Source organism: Canis aureus, chromosome 29, assembly GCF_053574225.1.
Source record: "Canis aureus isolate CA01 chromosome 29, VMU_Caureus_v.1.0, whole genome shotgun sequence".
In the NCBI taxonomy this organism is placed as follows: Eukaryota; Metazoa; Chordata; class Mammalia; order Carnivora; family Canidae; genus Canis; species Canis aureus.
Genome location: NC_135639.1, coordinates 2,767,206 through 2,785,376, shown reverse-complemented (window position 1 = coordinate 2,785,376; position 18,171 = coordinate 2,767,206). Strand labels below are relative to the sequence as shown.

Here is an 18,171-nt window from a genome sequence, read left to right as displayed (position 1 = left end):
GGGGTGGTGAGTGCAAGGCTGCAAACGTGACCAAGAGTCACCGGCTGTAGAGAGGAAGAGAGAGGCAGGGAGCTTCCAGGGTCTTCTAGGTCCTTTTTAAGGAAAAATACTCTATATGCCTGTAAAGATGATGCTGAAAAAAATAAAATCAGCTTAAAAGTAAATACATCTTTCAATTTCCCACCCCTCAAAATAATCTGGCAAGAAAAATGGGGGAAAGGTGGGCTGCAGGGGTCACCACCAGAGTGGCGCTATCAGCGGCAGAGAGTGCCGGTCGGTCGGTCAGGCTGGAGACTGTCGTCCCTCCCTTCCCGCTGTGCCAGGCACTCCCCCCGAGGCACCTCAGTCATTAGCCGGGGGTGGTGTGGATCTGGCCAGTCGTGCTTGGGGCCTGCTGGGACCACGTGCTCGAGAAGGCTGGGGGGCGCCTGCCTGCAGCCCCGCTCCGCTCCGGGCCCGCCCCCTGCCTACCAGGTTTCTGACTTCGGTAAATGGTTTCATCCTTGACCTCTTCTATGTAATTGGTGAATTTTAAATGGGCACCATATGTTCCTTTTTGCAACCTCAGGAAAGGTTCTGTGAGCTTACAGTATTAACACAACCTACCATTGTATTGACTCATTTTACTTTTTAACTAAAAAGGCCTTCCCTTGGATTGTTTACCCATGTAGTGCTATTTCCAGATTGAACCCTAACATTGCTGTAGTTCAGTAAGTCAAAGATAGGCCAATGATGTTGGTAGTAATAATATCTTGATATTGTCGATGGTAATATTTTTTGTAGAGGATTTTTTTTTTTAAATTTTATTTACTTATTCATGAGAGACACAAAGAGAGGCAGAGACATAGGCAGAGGGAGAAGCAGGCTCCACGCAGGGAGCCCGACGTGGTACTGGATCCCGGGTCTCCAGGATCACGCCCTGGGCCGAAGGCAGCGCTAAACCACTGAGCCACTCGGGCTGCCCTTTTTGTATAGGTTTTAACATTTTCTGAATGCTGGTATATCCATCCAAATGCTGATATGTTGGTTAGGGAATTTACCAGTGAAACACTGTGTGCTTTGTATATCAAACACCACTTTTTTTTAAAGATTTATTTATTTATTTTTAAAGATTTTATTTATTTATTCATGAGAGACAGAGAGAGAGGCAGAGACACAGGCAGAGGGAGAAGCAGGCTCCATGCAGGGAGCCCGACGTGGGACTGGATCCCAGGTCTCCAGGATCACGCCCTGGGCTGAAGGCAGGCGCTATACCGCTGAGCCACCCGAGTGCCCTATTTATTTTTTTTAGAGCAAGCAAGGAGAGAAGCAGAGGGAGAGAGACAATCTCAAGCAGACTCCCTGCTGAGCACAGAGCCTGACATGTGGCTCCATCTCATGACCCTGAGATCATGACCTGAGCCGAAACCGAGAGTTGGCTGCCTAACCAGCTGAGCCACCCAGGCGCCCCTATCAAACAACCATTCTTAAAGATCAGTTTATGGAGGAGAAAAGAACAGAGCTTTGAAAAACAACCAGGAAATTAGAAAACGCCTGAAAAACTTCAGGACAACCGGCGCCTGCCACAGCCACCAGGGCCAGCCGGCTCTACTGGAGATGTGAGCCCTTCTCCCAACTGGACCTGGGACAGGGAGCAGCCCTGACCCTTGACCTTGGGCAGAGAGACCCAGAGCAACGGGGGTCGGGGGCAGGTAGCTGAATGCTGTGCAGTGAGCCAGCCTCTTCACTGATTCTGTGATCTTTGGAAACAACCTGTCAGGCGCTACAGGAGGGGCAACCAGTCCAAACACCCCCCTTCGCTGTGACCTGCCTGGTTGTGGACTTTGCTAGGCACAGGGTATTGAGGGGGGCCTATTGGTGGTTCCCAGCTGTAGGCGAGGCAGCCTTCTTGCTCGGGACAGAGCTCCTCACCCCTGGCATGAGGGAGACGAGCCAGCCGGGGAGGCACTGGGGGTTAGGGCCAGGGGCTGTGCCCGCAGCTCAGACTGAAGGGATGCTGGGCCTGCAGGGCAGCGCCTGCCCACAGCTGATGCCAACGTGCTGGGAATGCACCGGGGATCCCCTTCCAGCCTGTGGGATGGCCCGGGCAGGAGAGCAAAGGACGGGCTTAGCTGGGTGAGCTGCCCCAACAGGTAGGCACCGTGCGCTGGGAGAGAGCGTTCACCTTCAGAGTTTCTGCTCTGCCATTTGTCTTCACAGAAGTATAAGCTGCTTTAATTATTTTTGAGGACAGATCAAACTTATTTCACAAAGAACTAGCTCAGGAGTAGCACAGGTCCCCTAGAGAGAGCTCCAGCTCCTCCTCTCCAGCAGAGCTGCTTGTTTATTATTTTTGCCATGATTCCTACTGTTTCTCTTTATTAATGCAACGCAGAACTTTCTTCATGGAAAGCGAGAGGGCCTTAAGCCTATGTCAGTTCTGTTGTTTATTTGTTAAAAGAAAGAAAAATGCAGAGTCGTCCCCAAAATGCTGGAAGACCCTGCTGCTCTCTGTGTAGGGAGGCCTGGGGATGGTTCGGGAGCCCAGGCTACTTCCCACTGAATGCAGGCACAGCCATTCTAGATGAGACAGGCTACATCCAGGGCCTCAGATGCAAAGAGTGGACGCCCTGGGGCTGACCGGATGGACGCTGGAGTACTGTGAGGTGCACGGGGCCAGGCAGCAGGGTGTCCTGGGAAGGCTAGCCATTCCCTGTGTGCAGGTGACTTGTGGAGGGCTGGATTGGGTGGTGTGAGGGGCAGGCAGGGAGCCCTAGCTCAAGGCTGGAGGAGAGGGTTTCCTCCCAAGCCCCCCCAGGGGGGTGGTCGGCAGGTGTACATCGGGGGTGGGAGACCCTACCTACGGCCTATGGTGATAGGGTCTGAGAGAACTGGGGTAGTTCCCAGAGGCTCCGCCTATCAGTTAATGCGTTTTGAAAATGTGTCACTAACATCCAATCAAGGTACAGAACTTTCCTTATGGATATCTGCACACCCATGTTCATAGCAGCGTTATTCACAGTGGCCAAAAGGTGGAAACAACCTCAAATGCCCATCGATGGACAAATGAATGAATAAACACAATGCAGCACATCCACCCCATGGATACCAGTCGGCCTGAAAAAAAGGAACCAAGTTCGGGCAGCAGCTGCAACGTGGACAAATTCTGAAGACGTTATGGAGTAAGCCGGACACAGGTCAGTGCGGCTGGATTCCGCTTACACGGTGCCCGGAACAGTCAGGTTCACAGACAGACCAGGAGCCCGAGAGGGATGACGAGGGAGTGTGTCACGGGTGTGGGTGTGGTTCAGTCATTTGGGATGATTAAACAGCAGTTCCAGAGATGAGCCGCGGTGATGGTTGCAAGACCTTGTGAATGTACTTGATGCCACTGAACTGTATCGTAAAATGGCAACTGTTTATGTACAAACACACATATATAATGTGTGACATATAATATGTAACATACATGATAGTATATGTATATGTATGATGTATATATTCAAACATTTTTAAAAGACCCCTTTTCCATCATTTCAGAAACTTCCCACCTGCCCCCTTCCTAGTGATCCCCACCCCATGGGAATTTCTGCTCTGCCTCTGGCTGTGGACTGGTTCTCCCATGAGCTTCCTGGGGGTGGAGCACACATTATGCCCTGTTTATTTTTTTTTTTTAAGATTTTATGTAGGAGAGAGAAGTAGAAGAAGCAGACCCCCTACTGAGCAGGGAGCCCGATGTGGGCCTCGATCCCAGGACCCTGAGATCATGACCTGAGCCGAAGGCAGACGACGCCACCCATGCCCCACGCTGTGCGCTGGTTAGTATCCGGCTGCTTCACTCAGCACAATGGTTGACACTTGGCCACGTTGTTGCCCGCCTCCAAAGTTCATTTTCTATTGCGGATTAATATTCCATCGTGAGAATGTACCACTCTTTGTTCATTCGTTATTTTGTTGACGGACAGGAGTTTTCAGCTTTTATAAATCTGCTGTGAACATTCTCGTTCAAGTCCTTTGCGGGCATGTGCTTATCTTATATGGTTGCTGGGTAGATGCATATTTATCTCTATAGACACATTCAGTTTTCCAAAGTGGTTGAACCGTTTTTACAAACCCGTCAGAAATATATACAGCATTTAGCGTTGTTGCCGTGTTTAATTTGACCCCTAATGGTTGTGAAGTGAAATCTTGGTGGCTTTATTGCTTTATTCTGCATTTCCTGGATGACTCATGGTATTAAGCTCGTCCTTGTGTTTCCTGGCTGTTTTATGTCTTCTCGGTAATGTGGCTGTTTGCTTCCTTCTCATTTTTTACATTTGTCATCCCGATATGGAGTTGTAGGAGTTCTTCATATATTCTAGAAGCAATTCCTCTGAGAAATATTTTCCCCCAGTCTGGCTGGCCTTTACATTTTCTTAGTGGTGATTATTACTATTATTTTAGGCAATAACAGACATGTTAAGGGGTATTAAGTAGCTTCAGAGTCTTTGGTGGAAGAAAGTTCACAGCTGAGTGCCTGGGCACAGCTCTCAGACACAAACAATAAATTGGCAGAGGAGGTGCCCCTGCCCTTCCTGCCTCCAGGGCCACACTAGTTGTGCTGTGCTCAAGAAGACACCACTGACCTCTTCCATGTTTTTAAAGTCCCTATATAATTTTAGGCTTAAAAGAGAGTTGCAGGGATGGCTCAGTCAGTTAGGCATCCAATTCTTGTTTCTGGCTCAGATTGTGATCTCAGGGTCGTGGGATTGAGGCCTACGTGGGGCCATGCACCCACCATGGCGTCTGCTTGAGATTCTCTCTCATTCCCTGCGTGCTCTCTCTCACTCGCTCGCTCTCTCATAAATAAATAAAAATAAATTAAAAATAAATAAATAAATGCATCTTTAAAAAGAGAGATATATGAACATATTAAAAAGTGTCCCCCCCAAAAAAAAGTGTCCCCATATGCCAGGGGCCCAGCTTCTCAGCATCTTACGTTGTAGCACTACAATGTGCTTAGTTTATGAAATAAACTAAGAAACTAACAGTGGTAAATACTATTAACTAAGGACTTCACTCAGATTTCTCCACTAACATTCATGTTCCAGGATCCAATCCAAGGCACCTTGTGGCATTTGGTTGCCACACCTCCGTAGTCTCCTCCAACCTGTGACAGCTTCTCCTACTGCCTGACCTTGGCTCATTAACATTTTTAGTTTGTCTTTGAATCTCACAACCTTAAAAGCTTCACCAACTAGTTTTAGCAGTTTTCCATTAGATTTAGGATTTTTCTCTGCATAGAATAGTATTGGCTGTGGAGAGAAGTTTAACTTTTTCCTCTCCCATTTTTTTAATACATTTCATTTCTTTTTCTTGCCTTATTTCACTGGCTATGACCTCCGGTTGGTGTGGAATAGAAGTGGAAAGAAGGCACTCTTGCCATGTTCCTCCTCTTAGGGGAAAATCATTCCAGATCTTGACACTGAGCATGACATCAGACACAGGCTTCTGTGCCTGTTACCTCCTGGAGGACATTCCTTTCCATTCCTTGCTTGCTGAGAATTTTCATAAGTGGGTTGAATGAGTTTTATTTTATCAAATGCTCCTTCTGCCTCTAGTAAGATGATTCTATGGTGTTTTTCTTACTCTGCTAAGTACTAAATTACAATTAATCTTCAAACACTGAAGTAACCGTGTATTCCTGGAATAAACTCACTTGGTTGTGACATATTATGCTTCTTATATTTTGCTGGATTTAATTTGCTATTATTTTGTGTTGGATTTTTGTATTTCTGCTCAAGAATGATATTGACTTATAATTTTCTTCTCCTCTTTCATTGTCATCAAAGTTTGATATCAGGCTTTTGGCTTTTGCTGGACTCCTAAGATGTGTTGGGAAGAGCTGTGTCTTTCTTCTCTGAGACAGTGTGGTAAGTTTCATCTTGTTTCTCCCTCAAATGTTCAGTAGAATTTACCATTGAAGTTCTTTGAGCCTGGAGTTTTCTATGTGAAAAGGCCTTTATTTACAGAGGCAATTTTAAAAAGTGATGGAGGGCTATTTACATGTTCTATTTATTTTGTGTCAGTTCTAGTTTTATATTCTATGGAGTTTATCTGTTTTGTCTAAGTTATTAAATTTCAAGCACAGTGAGGTTCACAGTAGTACATACCCCCTCAATGTACAATGTCTTTTTTTTCCCTCATTCCTGATACTAATATTTCATGTTTACTTTTCGTTCGTCTTTGCTCAATGGTAGGTGTTACAGTTTTCTATTCATGCATAGCACATTGCCCCAAAATTGAGTAACATAAAACAATAGTGATTATTTCACTTTCCCATAGGTTGGCTGGTTACTTCCTCGTCTGGTTCCACCTGGGTCCCCCACATGACTGTCTTCAGCAGGAGGGCCTGCAGGACTGGACATGGGCATTAGCCTCCCTCACATCTTCAGCACACGACACCAGCTCTCCACGGAGGACCCCTCCATTCTCAGTCACATGGCCGCTCCTTCTCCTGTAGGTTGGACGAGCTTCCTGGTCTCAGGACAGTATTCAGAGAGGGCAAAGGCACAAGTCCCAGGGCAACCTGAGTCCTAGGCTCTAAATTCATGCAGTATCACTTCTGCCACATTCCGTTGACCAAGGCAAAATCACCAGGTCAGCCCCGATTTAATACAGTTGAGATATATATGGCAGACAGGGCAAAATTTTATTGCAGAGAAACATACCTTCTGCGAAGAAGGAATTCATGGCCATGGTTTCAATCTGTCACATTCCACAATCTGGCCGCAAACTGTGTTCTTCCTACACACGCCATATTCTTTCTCCCATCTCGGGATGCCCAAAACGCTTATCCCAGTTAGGACATCAGACTCAGAGGCCAGGTTCCCATGATCTACGTCAGGTCCATCTGGAGATCCACACACCCCTCCTCTGGTGTGACTCCTCAATCCAGAGATCTCTAAGCTAACCAAATCACCCCACAAACAGGGCCAGCATGAATGAAGCACTTGGAAGTCCCTGGTCCTTACCAATTCTGAGATCCAGATGGACCAGGCTGTCAGAGGCCCCAACTGCAGAGGCAGGAGATGCTCCTTAAGGCCCATTTCTGCTCCCAGGAAGGATTTCCTAGTTCCCTGTTCTGTCCATTGTTCTCTTGTTCTGCTCACTGGAGGTCCTTTCTTTTCCATCACGAAGGACCCATGTTTTGAAGATCAGTAGCTCTCTGCATCTGATTCTGATAGAGCTGGAGGCCCACAAGCATCTTTTCCTTTGGTGTTTGCCCTTTTTGGTCCAAGCTACTAGTGTTCTCATTAGTATTATTCTCTTAAAAGTGTTGTAGGCCTCCTAGGAATCTTGTTGGAATTTCCTCTATTCCCCCCAAAGTCATTCTGTCCAAGATGAACCTGCCTCTACTTTGGGTATTATCAGGCTTCTGTGAGCTTCTACAAGCCAGTGCTCAGAGTCTGGGGAGCCCTTTTTCCCTTGTTGAGAAAGTCTGTGAGGCACTGCTTCCTATCTTTCTGGGGCTTTATGGTCATATTCTCGATTCAGGCTCTACTCTGAGTCCATTTCTTGTTTAGGAATATTTAGCTGACTGTTGAAACTGAAAATGTGAAGTACATTTATTTTTTGAACTCAGTAGGTAATCCTGATGTACTTATATTCTTTCAATCCCACTTGCAGACACCAGTTGGGTTTGGCGGGGGGGGGGGTCCTCAGCGGGGGGCCATTTGGGTTTTGTTTTTTGTTTTTTGTTTTTTGTTTTTAGCTCCTCTCTGTCTTCTGCGTCTCGCCCTGCATAGCTGTAGGCGGCTAACTGGTACTCCCAGAAGCCTACCTAGGAATGCTTTTACCCGTGTTTACAAGCTTAGGCACGTTTCCTATTTTCCACGTTAACTGCCAATGAGAGTCTTGCTGCTCATTCTGCCACCACCTGGTTCAGGCCACGCTGCGGCTCTCCCGGCCACTCCTCACTGCTCATCCCCCTCTGCATGTCTCCTCAGTACCTTTCAGCCCCCACCTGCTGCCTAAAACCAGCTCTTTGTGCTCTAGATTCTTGCGGGGTGGCACCCCACAGAAACTTCCAGCAGTGATGATTGATTTCTCATGTTTCCGGGGCTGGGCTGGGCTGTTCCTCACTCATGTGGTCCATCCAGCCGAAGGGGCAGATGGTCCCGGATAGCCTGGTGCACATGTCCAGTGTTTGCTGCTCACTGTCGATGGGTCACCTGTGTTCTCTCCCACCTGACCCCCCACCGCCAACTACTCCAGAGGCTTCCTCACATGGCAGCCTTGGGCCTGTGTAGCGAATGGGCAAGGACAGAGGCTGCACACACTAGAGGCCCACGAGCTCACACAACCTCACATCCACCATGTTCTGTTATTGGTCAAAGTCACAGGGTGGCTCGTTTCAGGAGACGGGGATGTAGGCCCCACTGCGTGATGATGTCGGGGGAAGTCACACTGCAGAGGAGCATGGGAAGACTGCTTGTGACAGTCAGGAAACAGCCTGTCACACGAAGTGTGTCTCAAGCTCATTGATCTTTTCAGGGCCTGGCGGGTCTTCAACATCACCGTGCTTGTTCCGCCTACTTCGCCCGCACTGGGACCATGTTCCAGAATGTGCAGGGCAGAGGTCACTTCCAAAGGATGCCTTCTCCCTGCGTGAGGCTCAGAGTGGTAAGAGTTGGCACCTTGCAAATATACAATTCTGCAGAGGAAATACCAAACCCTTTTTGCTTGGGGTTTCATGCCTGAAGCAGCACAGGCAGGGAGCATTTTGGGGAACACAACCTGTGCTCATTCTGTGCAGACTAGCAGCTCGCCGCCCACTCTTGCTTCTCCCTCCACGGACCCCGTTCCCAGCACATGCCCGCTCTCCTCCCCGTGTCCTCCTTCCCTTTGCTGCTGCTTAAGGGAACTCCTGAAAATCGAATAGCGACACATCTTGTAAGGGGCCTTCCTGAGATGGAGCCTGCAGCACACAAGGGAGGAGGCCGTTCAGAGTTGCTGTGGCCCTCGGGGGCCTGGTCCTGTAGCGCCCTGTGAAAAAGGCCTGGACGGGGCGCATGGGGGCAGCCCAGGGGTGGCCAGCCCGCCGGAGCCTCTGCGGCCTCTGCATTCACAGCTGCTCTTGCCTTCCTCAGGAGGTAGAGGCTGGTCCCCCAGGGGGGTGCCGGGCCCCTCAGGGCCCTCGGCCGGGTGTCCAGGGTGCCAGGTCAGCCCAGGCAGACAGGGCAGGGCCAGCGCTGCATCAGCTAGACTTTGTCTTCTGTCTCCTGACCCCGCGTCTTCTAGTTTCTCTCTTCAGAACCCCCTCTGTCTTGTTACCCAAGGTAAGAAAAAGGCAGCTGTTTGCAGAGTCTACTCTGCTCACTCGGGCTTCCTAGACTCCACCAGCTTCTGTTTCCTGGGTTCTGGGTATAGTGCGGGTGGGGGTATCCTAAGAACAGAGCAAGGTCACTTAATACCAGTCTTGGTTAAGTTGCCTCTCCGCCGGATATGAAATGGGCTCCTCAGCATCCTTGCTCATCAGTGAATCTTTTTTAAAGATTTTATTTCTTAAAAAAAAAAAAATTATTTCTTTAAGAAAGAGAGAGAGGATGTATGTGTGTGCGTGCACACACATGGGGAGATTGGGAGAAGCAGGCTCCCCACTGAGCAGGGAGCCCAATGCAGGTCTCAATCTCAGGGCCCCAGGATCATGACCTGAGCTGAAGGCAGATGCTTCACCGACGGAGCCCCCCTGGCGCCCTGCTCATGAGTGATTCTGAGGGTGCAGCTCAGCCATGCGTTGGTGCACTGAGTGCTGAGCTGGACAGTGGTCCATGGGCCTCACAGACACCTGCACACCTCAAGGGAAAGCTGCCCTATAAGCCAAGGGGCTGGTGACCCAAAAACCCCTCCAGAGACGTGCACACCCTCTGCCCTCCTCACCCCTACCCGGGGGGCTCCTGCAGCTGGGTAGCCACAGGCCCAACCCCCTGGGCTCTAGACGGCGTGGTCACAGCGAGGGCCGGGGCAAGGTCTGGTCCCCGTGTCTATGGGACATGGAACCCGTTCCTCCAGCCCAGCAGCCCAGGCTGAAAGCTGCTGTGAAAACCGGCGTTCTTCAAAACTGTCAGTGTCCGAGGAGACGGGATGCTCAGGTGAGCGGAGCCTGAAGAACACGGCACCGAAGGGCAGCCCCTGCCCTAGACCAGACCCCGCAGCGGAAGGGAAGGTGCTACGTGGGACAGGACATACGGGCGAAGGAGACCCCATGTCAGAGCGACGCTCACGGAGGCTGCGAGCTGGCAGGTCCACCTGAGAAGCACTCCGGCCCCGGGAAGCACCCGCGGAAGTACCTGGGGACCAAGAGCCAGGGTGGGTTCAGCGTCCTCCCAAGCGGTTGGGGAAACAGCCGTGGGCAGGCAGGTCAGTAATGATGCCGCTGGCGGCCGGGCCCCCGGGGGAAGGAGTGTGGGGCGTTGTCTACACTCTTCTGCCAGCTTTCCTGTTAGTTTGAAATTATTTCCAAGGAGAAAGTTGTTAGAAAGTGGTTTTGTTTGCAGAAAGTGGTTTCAGTGGGTGTGGAGGAGGGCTCCCCCAGCAGGCCCCGGGCACCCCGGCGGTGCCAGGCCAGGGCGGGGGCGCCGGGGCCAGCGAATCTGCAGGCCGCTCCGAGTCCTTGCCTGAAACCAAGCGCGCCCCCTCCGTGTGCACACCCTGACCTCTAAATTTCAGTTTTCCAGCTTAGGCAACGGCAGGCTATTGAGCGGAGTGGGGCAAAGTGTCTTCCTTAAGTGTCTGGAAGTGGGGGCGGCTGAGTACCTGTTGTCTCTCCCCATTTGCTCCGAAGCCCTCAGATGCCCTTAGCGTTTGGATTGATTCTCCTCATTGGGCCTGTCTTCAATTTGGTTTCAGGCACTTTCCAATAAGTGCATGGAGTGCTCTGGGGCTCCGGAGAGGCCCTGCAGAAATCAATACGTATTCATCATCATTGCGGCGCTTACGGGAGCCGGCCCTCCCCCGAGCCAGGCCCACCGGGGGCGCATGTGCTCCCAGGCTGCTCGGCTCGTTTTGTGTCTCCCCGGGGACGGCCGGCAGTTGTGTCTCGATGATGACCGATACGCTCCCTCAGCGTGTCACGTTGGCCGTGCTCTGGCCCCCTCGCCGTCCCGTCGGATGCGTGGAGACTTGCGGTGCGGGCTGCGCCCTCGTGTCCGCCCCTTGCTGGCGGGGCGTCCACGCGAGAGACCCAGGAGGGGTCCTGCCCTCGCGGAGTTGCGGTCTGCTGGGGCGGCAGCCCTGCTCGCTGCGGGTCCAGACCCGTCCTGCTCACGAGAGGTCTGTGCTGGTCTCGCTCCGTGTGGGTGCCGTCTGGCCTGTCCTGAGGAAGGGCCGTGACCGCCCCAATCCAGGTGCTCGAGGAAGCTCCCAGCACCATTCATGCCTGGAACCAAGGATAGTCTTTATGCTTGGGCAGCCCTTTACAGTTTCCAAAGCTCTCGTGTGGACGTTGTTTAGCCCATGGAGCCTCACGATGCGCAGGGGTGGGGGGCGGGCACATGGCCTGCACCGGCCCTGCTCTGCGTCTTGGGCTGGTGGGGCGAGGAGGCTGCCCGTCCCCACGACGAGCTGCCCGAGGACAGGCCGGATTCTGGGCCCTTCCCCGGTGGGCGGCTCCGTGGGGAGTGGAGGTGGACTTGGCTCCTTTCTGCACTTGGCACGGCGTGGAGGGGAGTTCAAGGCAGAGGCATGGGCGAGGCTGTCTCTGCCCTCTTGCCGCCAGGTCACCAGCAGTGGGGTGGATGCAGGACTCCCGGCGTGACCCGGATGTTTGACGGGTGTTCGGTTGTGATTCGGTGGCGGAGGCCAAGTCCCTGTCCCCCCTCCAGGCTTCACATCGGCACAAGGATGCAGCTTCTCCTGTGTCCAGCTGGGGACACGCACCCAGGCCATCCTGCCCCCCCACCCCCGCACCTGGGCTTCTATCCCGGCCCACTGGCCTCTGCCGTCCCAGGTTGTTAAAGGTCAGGTGAGGAAAACCAGCGAATCTCACTGCCCCCGTTTCGAGTCCCTGGGGTGGCGCGCTGTGCTCCGGATTGCCCAGCTGCCTCCTGGCCTTCATACCTCCTCATCCACATTCTCCCTGGCCGCTGCCTCTGGATCAAGAGCTCTGGCTGGCATGGGGGGAGCCCTGCTCACCTGCCAGGGTGCTGGGAGGCTCCTGCGAAGGGTTCCCCAAGCTGACGCGTGTGGAGCAGCTGGTGTGGATTCGCCTCTGTCTCCTGGGGTGGCTGCACCATCCGTCTGTCCACCCGGCAGCAGCCTCCTGGCTCTGCTCCCCGCCTGCCTGCCTCCCTGCCTCCCCTCTGTGCTGGCTCGCCATCTGCCACGCTGGCCCCTGGAGCCTGCCCTCACGGTGACCGGACTGCTCAGAAGCGCACAGGGTGCCCGTTCCTGTCTGAAACCCAGGACCTGGGGTTCCCTCCATACCCCACCCCCAGCATAGCACTCCGGCTATGCAGGCCGTCGCCCTGGCCTGGTCACCCCGGCCGTGCCCATCACCCCAGCTCCCAGCAGCCCCCAGCCCCACGCTGTCACCAAGAGTGCCACCCCTTCAGGAGGCAGAGACCTGCCACAGACACCTTCTCTGTGCACCCGCCGCTCTGGGGCCTCATGCAGCCGTCTGGACAGCCCTGAGATCATGGACAGTTGCCACCTCAGAGCCAGCTGCCCCTTCTCAGCCAGAGGTCAGACAGTGAAGAGCAAGCCACCTGTCTGCGGGGCGGAGATGACTCACAGTGTCAGCATCAACGCCGACTCTGGAGGAGCCAAGAGATGAGGAGAGGAGCAGATGGAGGGGGGATGGACACAGTCTCGTACCAGTGGTCGGGCTCCTGCCCCTTGCCCTCAGGAACCAGTGTGGTCCTCCCTGCGCCCCTGGAGAGGTGGGAAGTGTCCTGCCCACCCCCACTCCCAGCCAGGTTGGTTCTTTGCTCAAATCCCATCCGCCCTGCACTACCAGGTGGTGGGAAAGTGCTGGTGCCTCTTGGCTTCCACCAAGGACAGCCCGAGCTGGATCGTGTCCAGGCAGGTCACCTGGCAGGTCAGCTCTAGGGTGGCGGAGGCCAGGGCCTCCCGGCTTGGCGGACAAAGGAAACTTACCCTGGCCAGGAGGCAGGCTCTTTGAGGAACAAGCCCCACCCTGTAGCAGCAGCCCAGGTCCACGGCCCCTTGACCTGTGACCTCTGCTGCCGAGTGAGCCAGTGCAGCCCACATCGGGAGGGCCCGGCTATGGGATGCTATTGACGAGGTGTTTATAAATATTTAATCTTCACATTAAAAATATGGGATAGAGAAACCATTAGTAGCTGACAATAAAACGGCTTTCTCTGCTGATTGTAGGAGCAAAGAAGAACAGAAGAGCAGATTTTGATTAGACTAAAGGACAAGATTATAAGTTGGAAACATGTAAATGAGCGTTGTTTACAAGGCCGTTATAGCTCAGACCCGTGCAGGTTGAGGATCTGAAACCGGCCTGTCGTTTCCTCGGAGTCTCTGCAAAGTGGAGACCTCTCGTACAAAACAAAATGGATGGTTTATTTACGTCCGGTGCCATTAAGAATGGAGGAGAAAAGTTCAGCCCAGGATAAAAAGCTTAAATCTTGATTTTTTTCCCTTCCCCCTCTCAAAAAGAATGGATTCCTTGCATTGTAAATTATCCAACCCTTGTCCTTGGGTTGGCAGCTATTTCGGGCTGGTATGGACATTGCATAATCTTAAATATTGATTCTTGTTAGACTAAAAAAAAAAAAAAAGTCCAAGTGCATGGGCTCCACGCGTCTGCCTGTCCAGGAAATCACCTTCGCCATAGCTCACTTCTGATGGCCTCTGGCCCTCCTGACAGCAAGATCCATTCTGATTAGAAAAGTTCCAAGAGAAAAAGCAATGACCAGGATCACTTTCTCCATCAGAGCGAAAGCTGAGTGGACGCCTGCCCCCTTGAGCCTTCTTGATCGAGCAAAGCAGGGAGATCCAACATCCTCCAGGCCCATCAATCCCCAAATTTGGAGCCCCCCAGCTCTGGCTCCAGAGCAGGCCTCCCCAGGCATGGCCTCTACGTGGGATGAGGTGGCGTGCCCCAGTCGAAGGCGATGAGCTCCCCACAAACCCTCGTCCTCCAAAGCTCTTAGTGTGGTGAAGTCTATTCCACACACTGAAGAAATGTCCTTTTAGAAAGAAAATAATTTTCCCAAAGGAAGGCTCCACGGTACAGTCTTTGCTACTGCGCCTCCGAGGCCCCCAGGCACCGAGGTCCTTAAGGGGTGGGTCTGAGCAGAACCAAGACGGTGATTGTTGTGACATCCGAAGGCGTGTTTCCTGTCCCAGGCTCGGCCCCTTCCATGGAAGTGCAGAAGGAGAACCCAGCTGTAGTCGGTGACGCTGGTCCTGTCCTGGACACGAGAAGTCTGAGTGCTCCCTTTTCTCAAGGTCTCTTGTCTCGGGGCTGGACGTCCACCAGAGCCTGTGATCCCACCCCGAGTCCTGTGCAGCTCACGTGCTCCCCCCCCCCCCACGGCTCCTCACACGTGGTGGACTGCTGGCGACGTGGCATGGCCGGGCCCTTCCCTAGGAGACCGAACATTCTCCCCGTGCCACGCAGCCCACGCCCCTTGGTTTATCGGAGACTCCGAAACCTACGTCTGTCTGCGCAGAAAGCCACACACGGACGATACGGAGACACTCAGGATTACCAAACCCTAAAAGCAAACAGGGCACGCGTCAGCGAGTTGAACGGGTAAACTGTTGAGTCCGGTCAGCAGATGACCCACTGGCAATAAAACAAGTGAGCAATGAGCCATGCAAAGACACGGAGGAGCCTCAGGTGCTTACCACTGACTCAGACGCGCCGATCTGAAAGGGCCACACGCTGCCTGATCCTGGAAAAGCCAGGGCTGTGGAGATGGTAAAAAGATCAGTGGTTGCCAGGCTCTGGGGACGAGGGCGGGTGAATGGGGAGCACAGAGGATGCTAGGGCGGTGACGGCAAGAGGACTCCACGTGATGGACTTACAGTGGCTTGCGTGTTGTAGGTTCAGCAGGTGCGACATGTGTCCCACGCCAGGAGGGGATGTGCACACAGGAGGCCGTGCACAGTGGGGGCAGGGGCTATTGGGGCCATCTCTGCGCTTCCCGCTCTGATTTGCTGTGAACCTAGAACTGACCTCAAAGCTAAAGCGTCTTTTTTTTCTTAAATTGGAGTTCAATTTGCCAACATATAGCATATCACCCAGTGCTCATCCTAAAGGATCATTAACCCTGGTTAGTACACCAGCAGGTGCTGCCCTGTCCCAGCCACCGCTCCAGGGCCTTTGTTGGCAAATACACCTCCCAGAAGGCCAGTCACCTCGGCTGCTGTTCCCGCCCTGCTTCCTTCCCAGCGGCTGTCTGCACACGACTCTTCCAAACTCACATTCCCAAAGGGCTCTCCATCTCTCCTGTGAGACACTCATCCCATTGACCCTTAATTCTGGTGTAATAAGCAGAGACACTTCTTTTGTTCCTGAATGGGAAGACTCCATATCTTAAAGCCAATACTCCCCAAATTATGAATTCTGTACAGTATCAAACTGATTCTGAAATTGTTTGGAAAAGCAAATGCACAAAAATAGCTAAGAAAAATTTTAAAGATTCTTAGAGAAGGTTTGCCCTTCTAGGAATAAAAATACATTTGAAAAAAAAAAAGAAAAGCTACAGAAATTAAAATAAATGGTGTCTGGGAAGGAGTACCCAAAAAGGTCAGTGGAAGGAAAATAAGGAACTATCACCAATAATGTGATATTTTAAATCAGTGGAAAATATGGACTGATAATTCAGTATATGGTTTGGGTATAATTTGTTCCCATATAAAAAAATAAATTTCTCCTCATCAAACATAAAATTTAACTCTGGAGAGATTAAAGACCTATGAAAATTATCAAAGTATCAGGATAAGGTGTCAGAGAATTTTTTTTTAAATCTTAGGATGGAGAAGATCAGCCTAAGCAAAGACATGGCAGCCATGAAGGGAGAAGTTGACTTACAGACTGCCAGGGACAGGATACAGGGAGAGAAGCCCAAAGCCAAGCTGTTGACTCAGCAGATATTTGCAACATATTAAACAAAACAAACAAACAAAAAAGATAGTAGCCATAAAATACAAAGAGCTGCTGCAAACTAATAAGAAATAGACGATGCGATAGAAAAAAAATGGGCAGGTAATAAGAGGCACTTCATAGAATACAAATGGTCCATAAGTATGTGAAATTATATGAAACTTTATTAGGAATTAGAAAAATGCAAAATTAAAACAGTAAGATAGCATTATCACCAATCAGATCAGTAGATTTTTTTTAAGTTTAATTCCAGTATAATTAACATATAGCATTATATTAGTATCAGGTGTATGATACAGTGATTGGACAGCTCTGTACATTACTCAGTGCTCATCAGGACACATGTGCCCTTCACCCCATCACCCAACCCCACCTCCTCCCCTCTGGCAATGAGCAGTTTCTTCTCTATGGTTAGGAGTCTGTTTCTTGGTTTCTCTCTCCCTTACCTTCTTTTAGCCATTTGTTTTGTTTCTTCAATTCCACATATGAGTGAAATCATATGGTATTTGTCTCACTCTGATTTATTTCACCTGCATTGAACTCTTTAGCTCCATCCGTGTTGTTGCAGATGGCAAGATTTCACTATTTCATGGTTAAGTAATATTCCACTGTGTATATGTGTGTGTGTATATATAATTTTATGTATATATGCATTTGTAATATTTATATACATAATATATATTATTTACATTATGTGTATATAATATATATTTAATATCCCATTTGTGTGTGTATATATATACACCATTTTTATATATATAATCGTGTGTGTGTGTGTGTATATATATATATATATATATATATAATTTTCCATATCCAGTCATCAATCTGTGTACACTTTGGCTATTGTAGATAATGCTGCTGTAAACCTCAGGAAGCCTGTATCCCTTCCAATTAGTGTTTTTGTATTTTGGGGATAAATACTTAGTAGTATGATTGCTGGATTATATAGTAATTTTATTTTTAACTTTTTGAGGAAAAAAAACATACTGTTTTCCACGTGGCTGCAGCAGTTTGCATTCCCACCAGCAGGGCACCAGGGTTCCTTTTTCTCCACATCCTCGCCAACACTCGTTATTTCTTGCGTTTTTGACTTTAGCCATTTTGACAAGTTCAAGGTGATACCTCAACATAGTTTTGATTTGCTCATCCCAGAGCATGAGTGATGTTGAGCATCTTGTCATGTGTCTATTGGCCATCTCTATGTCTTCTTAGGAGAAATGTCTGTTCATGTTTTCTGCCCATTTTTTAATCGGGTTACTTGTTTTTTGGGGTGTTGAGTCGTATAAGTTCTTTATTTTTATTACTAAATATTTATTACTAAATATTTGCATTTGCAAATATTTTCTCCCATTCTATAGGCTGCCTTATAGTTTTGTTGATTATTTCCTTTGATATGCAGAGCTTTTTATTTGGATGTGGTCCCCCTAGTTTATATTTACTTTTGTTTCCCTTGCCTCAGGAGACGTATCTAGAAAAATATTGCTATAGTCGGTGTCCAAGAAATTACTGCCTGGGTTCTCTTCTAGGACTTCTAGCTTTAGGTCTCACATTTAGATGTTTAATCCATTTTGAGCTTATTTTTGTGTATGATGTAAAAAAGTGGTCCAATTTCATCCTTTGGGATGTAGCTTGTCCAGTTTTCCCAACACCACTTCTTTCCCATTGGGTATTCTTTCTGCTTTGCCGAAGATTAATTGATCATAAAATTAGAGGTTTATTTCTGGGTCTTCTATTCTGTTCCATTGATGTGTGTGTCAGTTTTTGTGCGAGTACCATACTGTTTTGATTGCTGTAGCTCTGAAATGTAACATGAAGTCGGAAATTGTGATATCTGCAGTTTTGTTTTTCTTTTTGAAGGTTACTTTGGCTATTTAGGGTCTTTTGTGGTTCCAAACAGATTGTAGGATCGTTCTGGTTCTGTGATAAATGTTGCCAATATTTTGACAGGGATTTCATTAAATCTATGGATTGTTTCAGGTGGTAGACATTTGAACAATGTTTGTTCTTCCAACCCATGAGCGTGGAATGTCCTTCCACTTGTTTGCATCATCTTCAGTTTCTTT

At 50.0% G+C, this 18,171-nt stretch overlaps 1 long non-coding RNA gene across 8 annotated transcripts in view; it reads left to right on the top strand.

Moving 5' to 3' along the window:
• The window catches only part of LOC144300929 (uncharacterized), a 51,224-nt gene that overhangs the window by 15,207 nt on the left and 17,846 nt on the right, over positions 1–18,171 (top strand). For 4 of the 8 annotated variants that reach the window (XR_013367662.1, XR_013367660.1, XR_013367666.1 and 1 more), the window contains 5 exons: positions 3,002–3,176; positions 3,658–3,797; positions 5,811–5,891; positions 6,304–6,477; positions 8,515–8,643. This is a non-coding gene — a long non-coding RNA (uncharacterized LOC144300929). The remainder of the gene's footprint in view (positions 1–3,001; positions 3,177–3,657; positions 3,798–5,810; positions 5,892–6,303; positions 6,478–8,514; positions 8,644–18,171) is intronic. The other 4 variants (XR_013367661.1, XR_013367667.1, XR_013367665.1 and 1 more) reach the window with 3 other exon arrangements.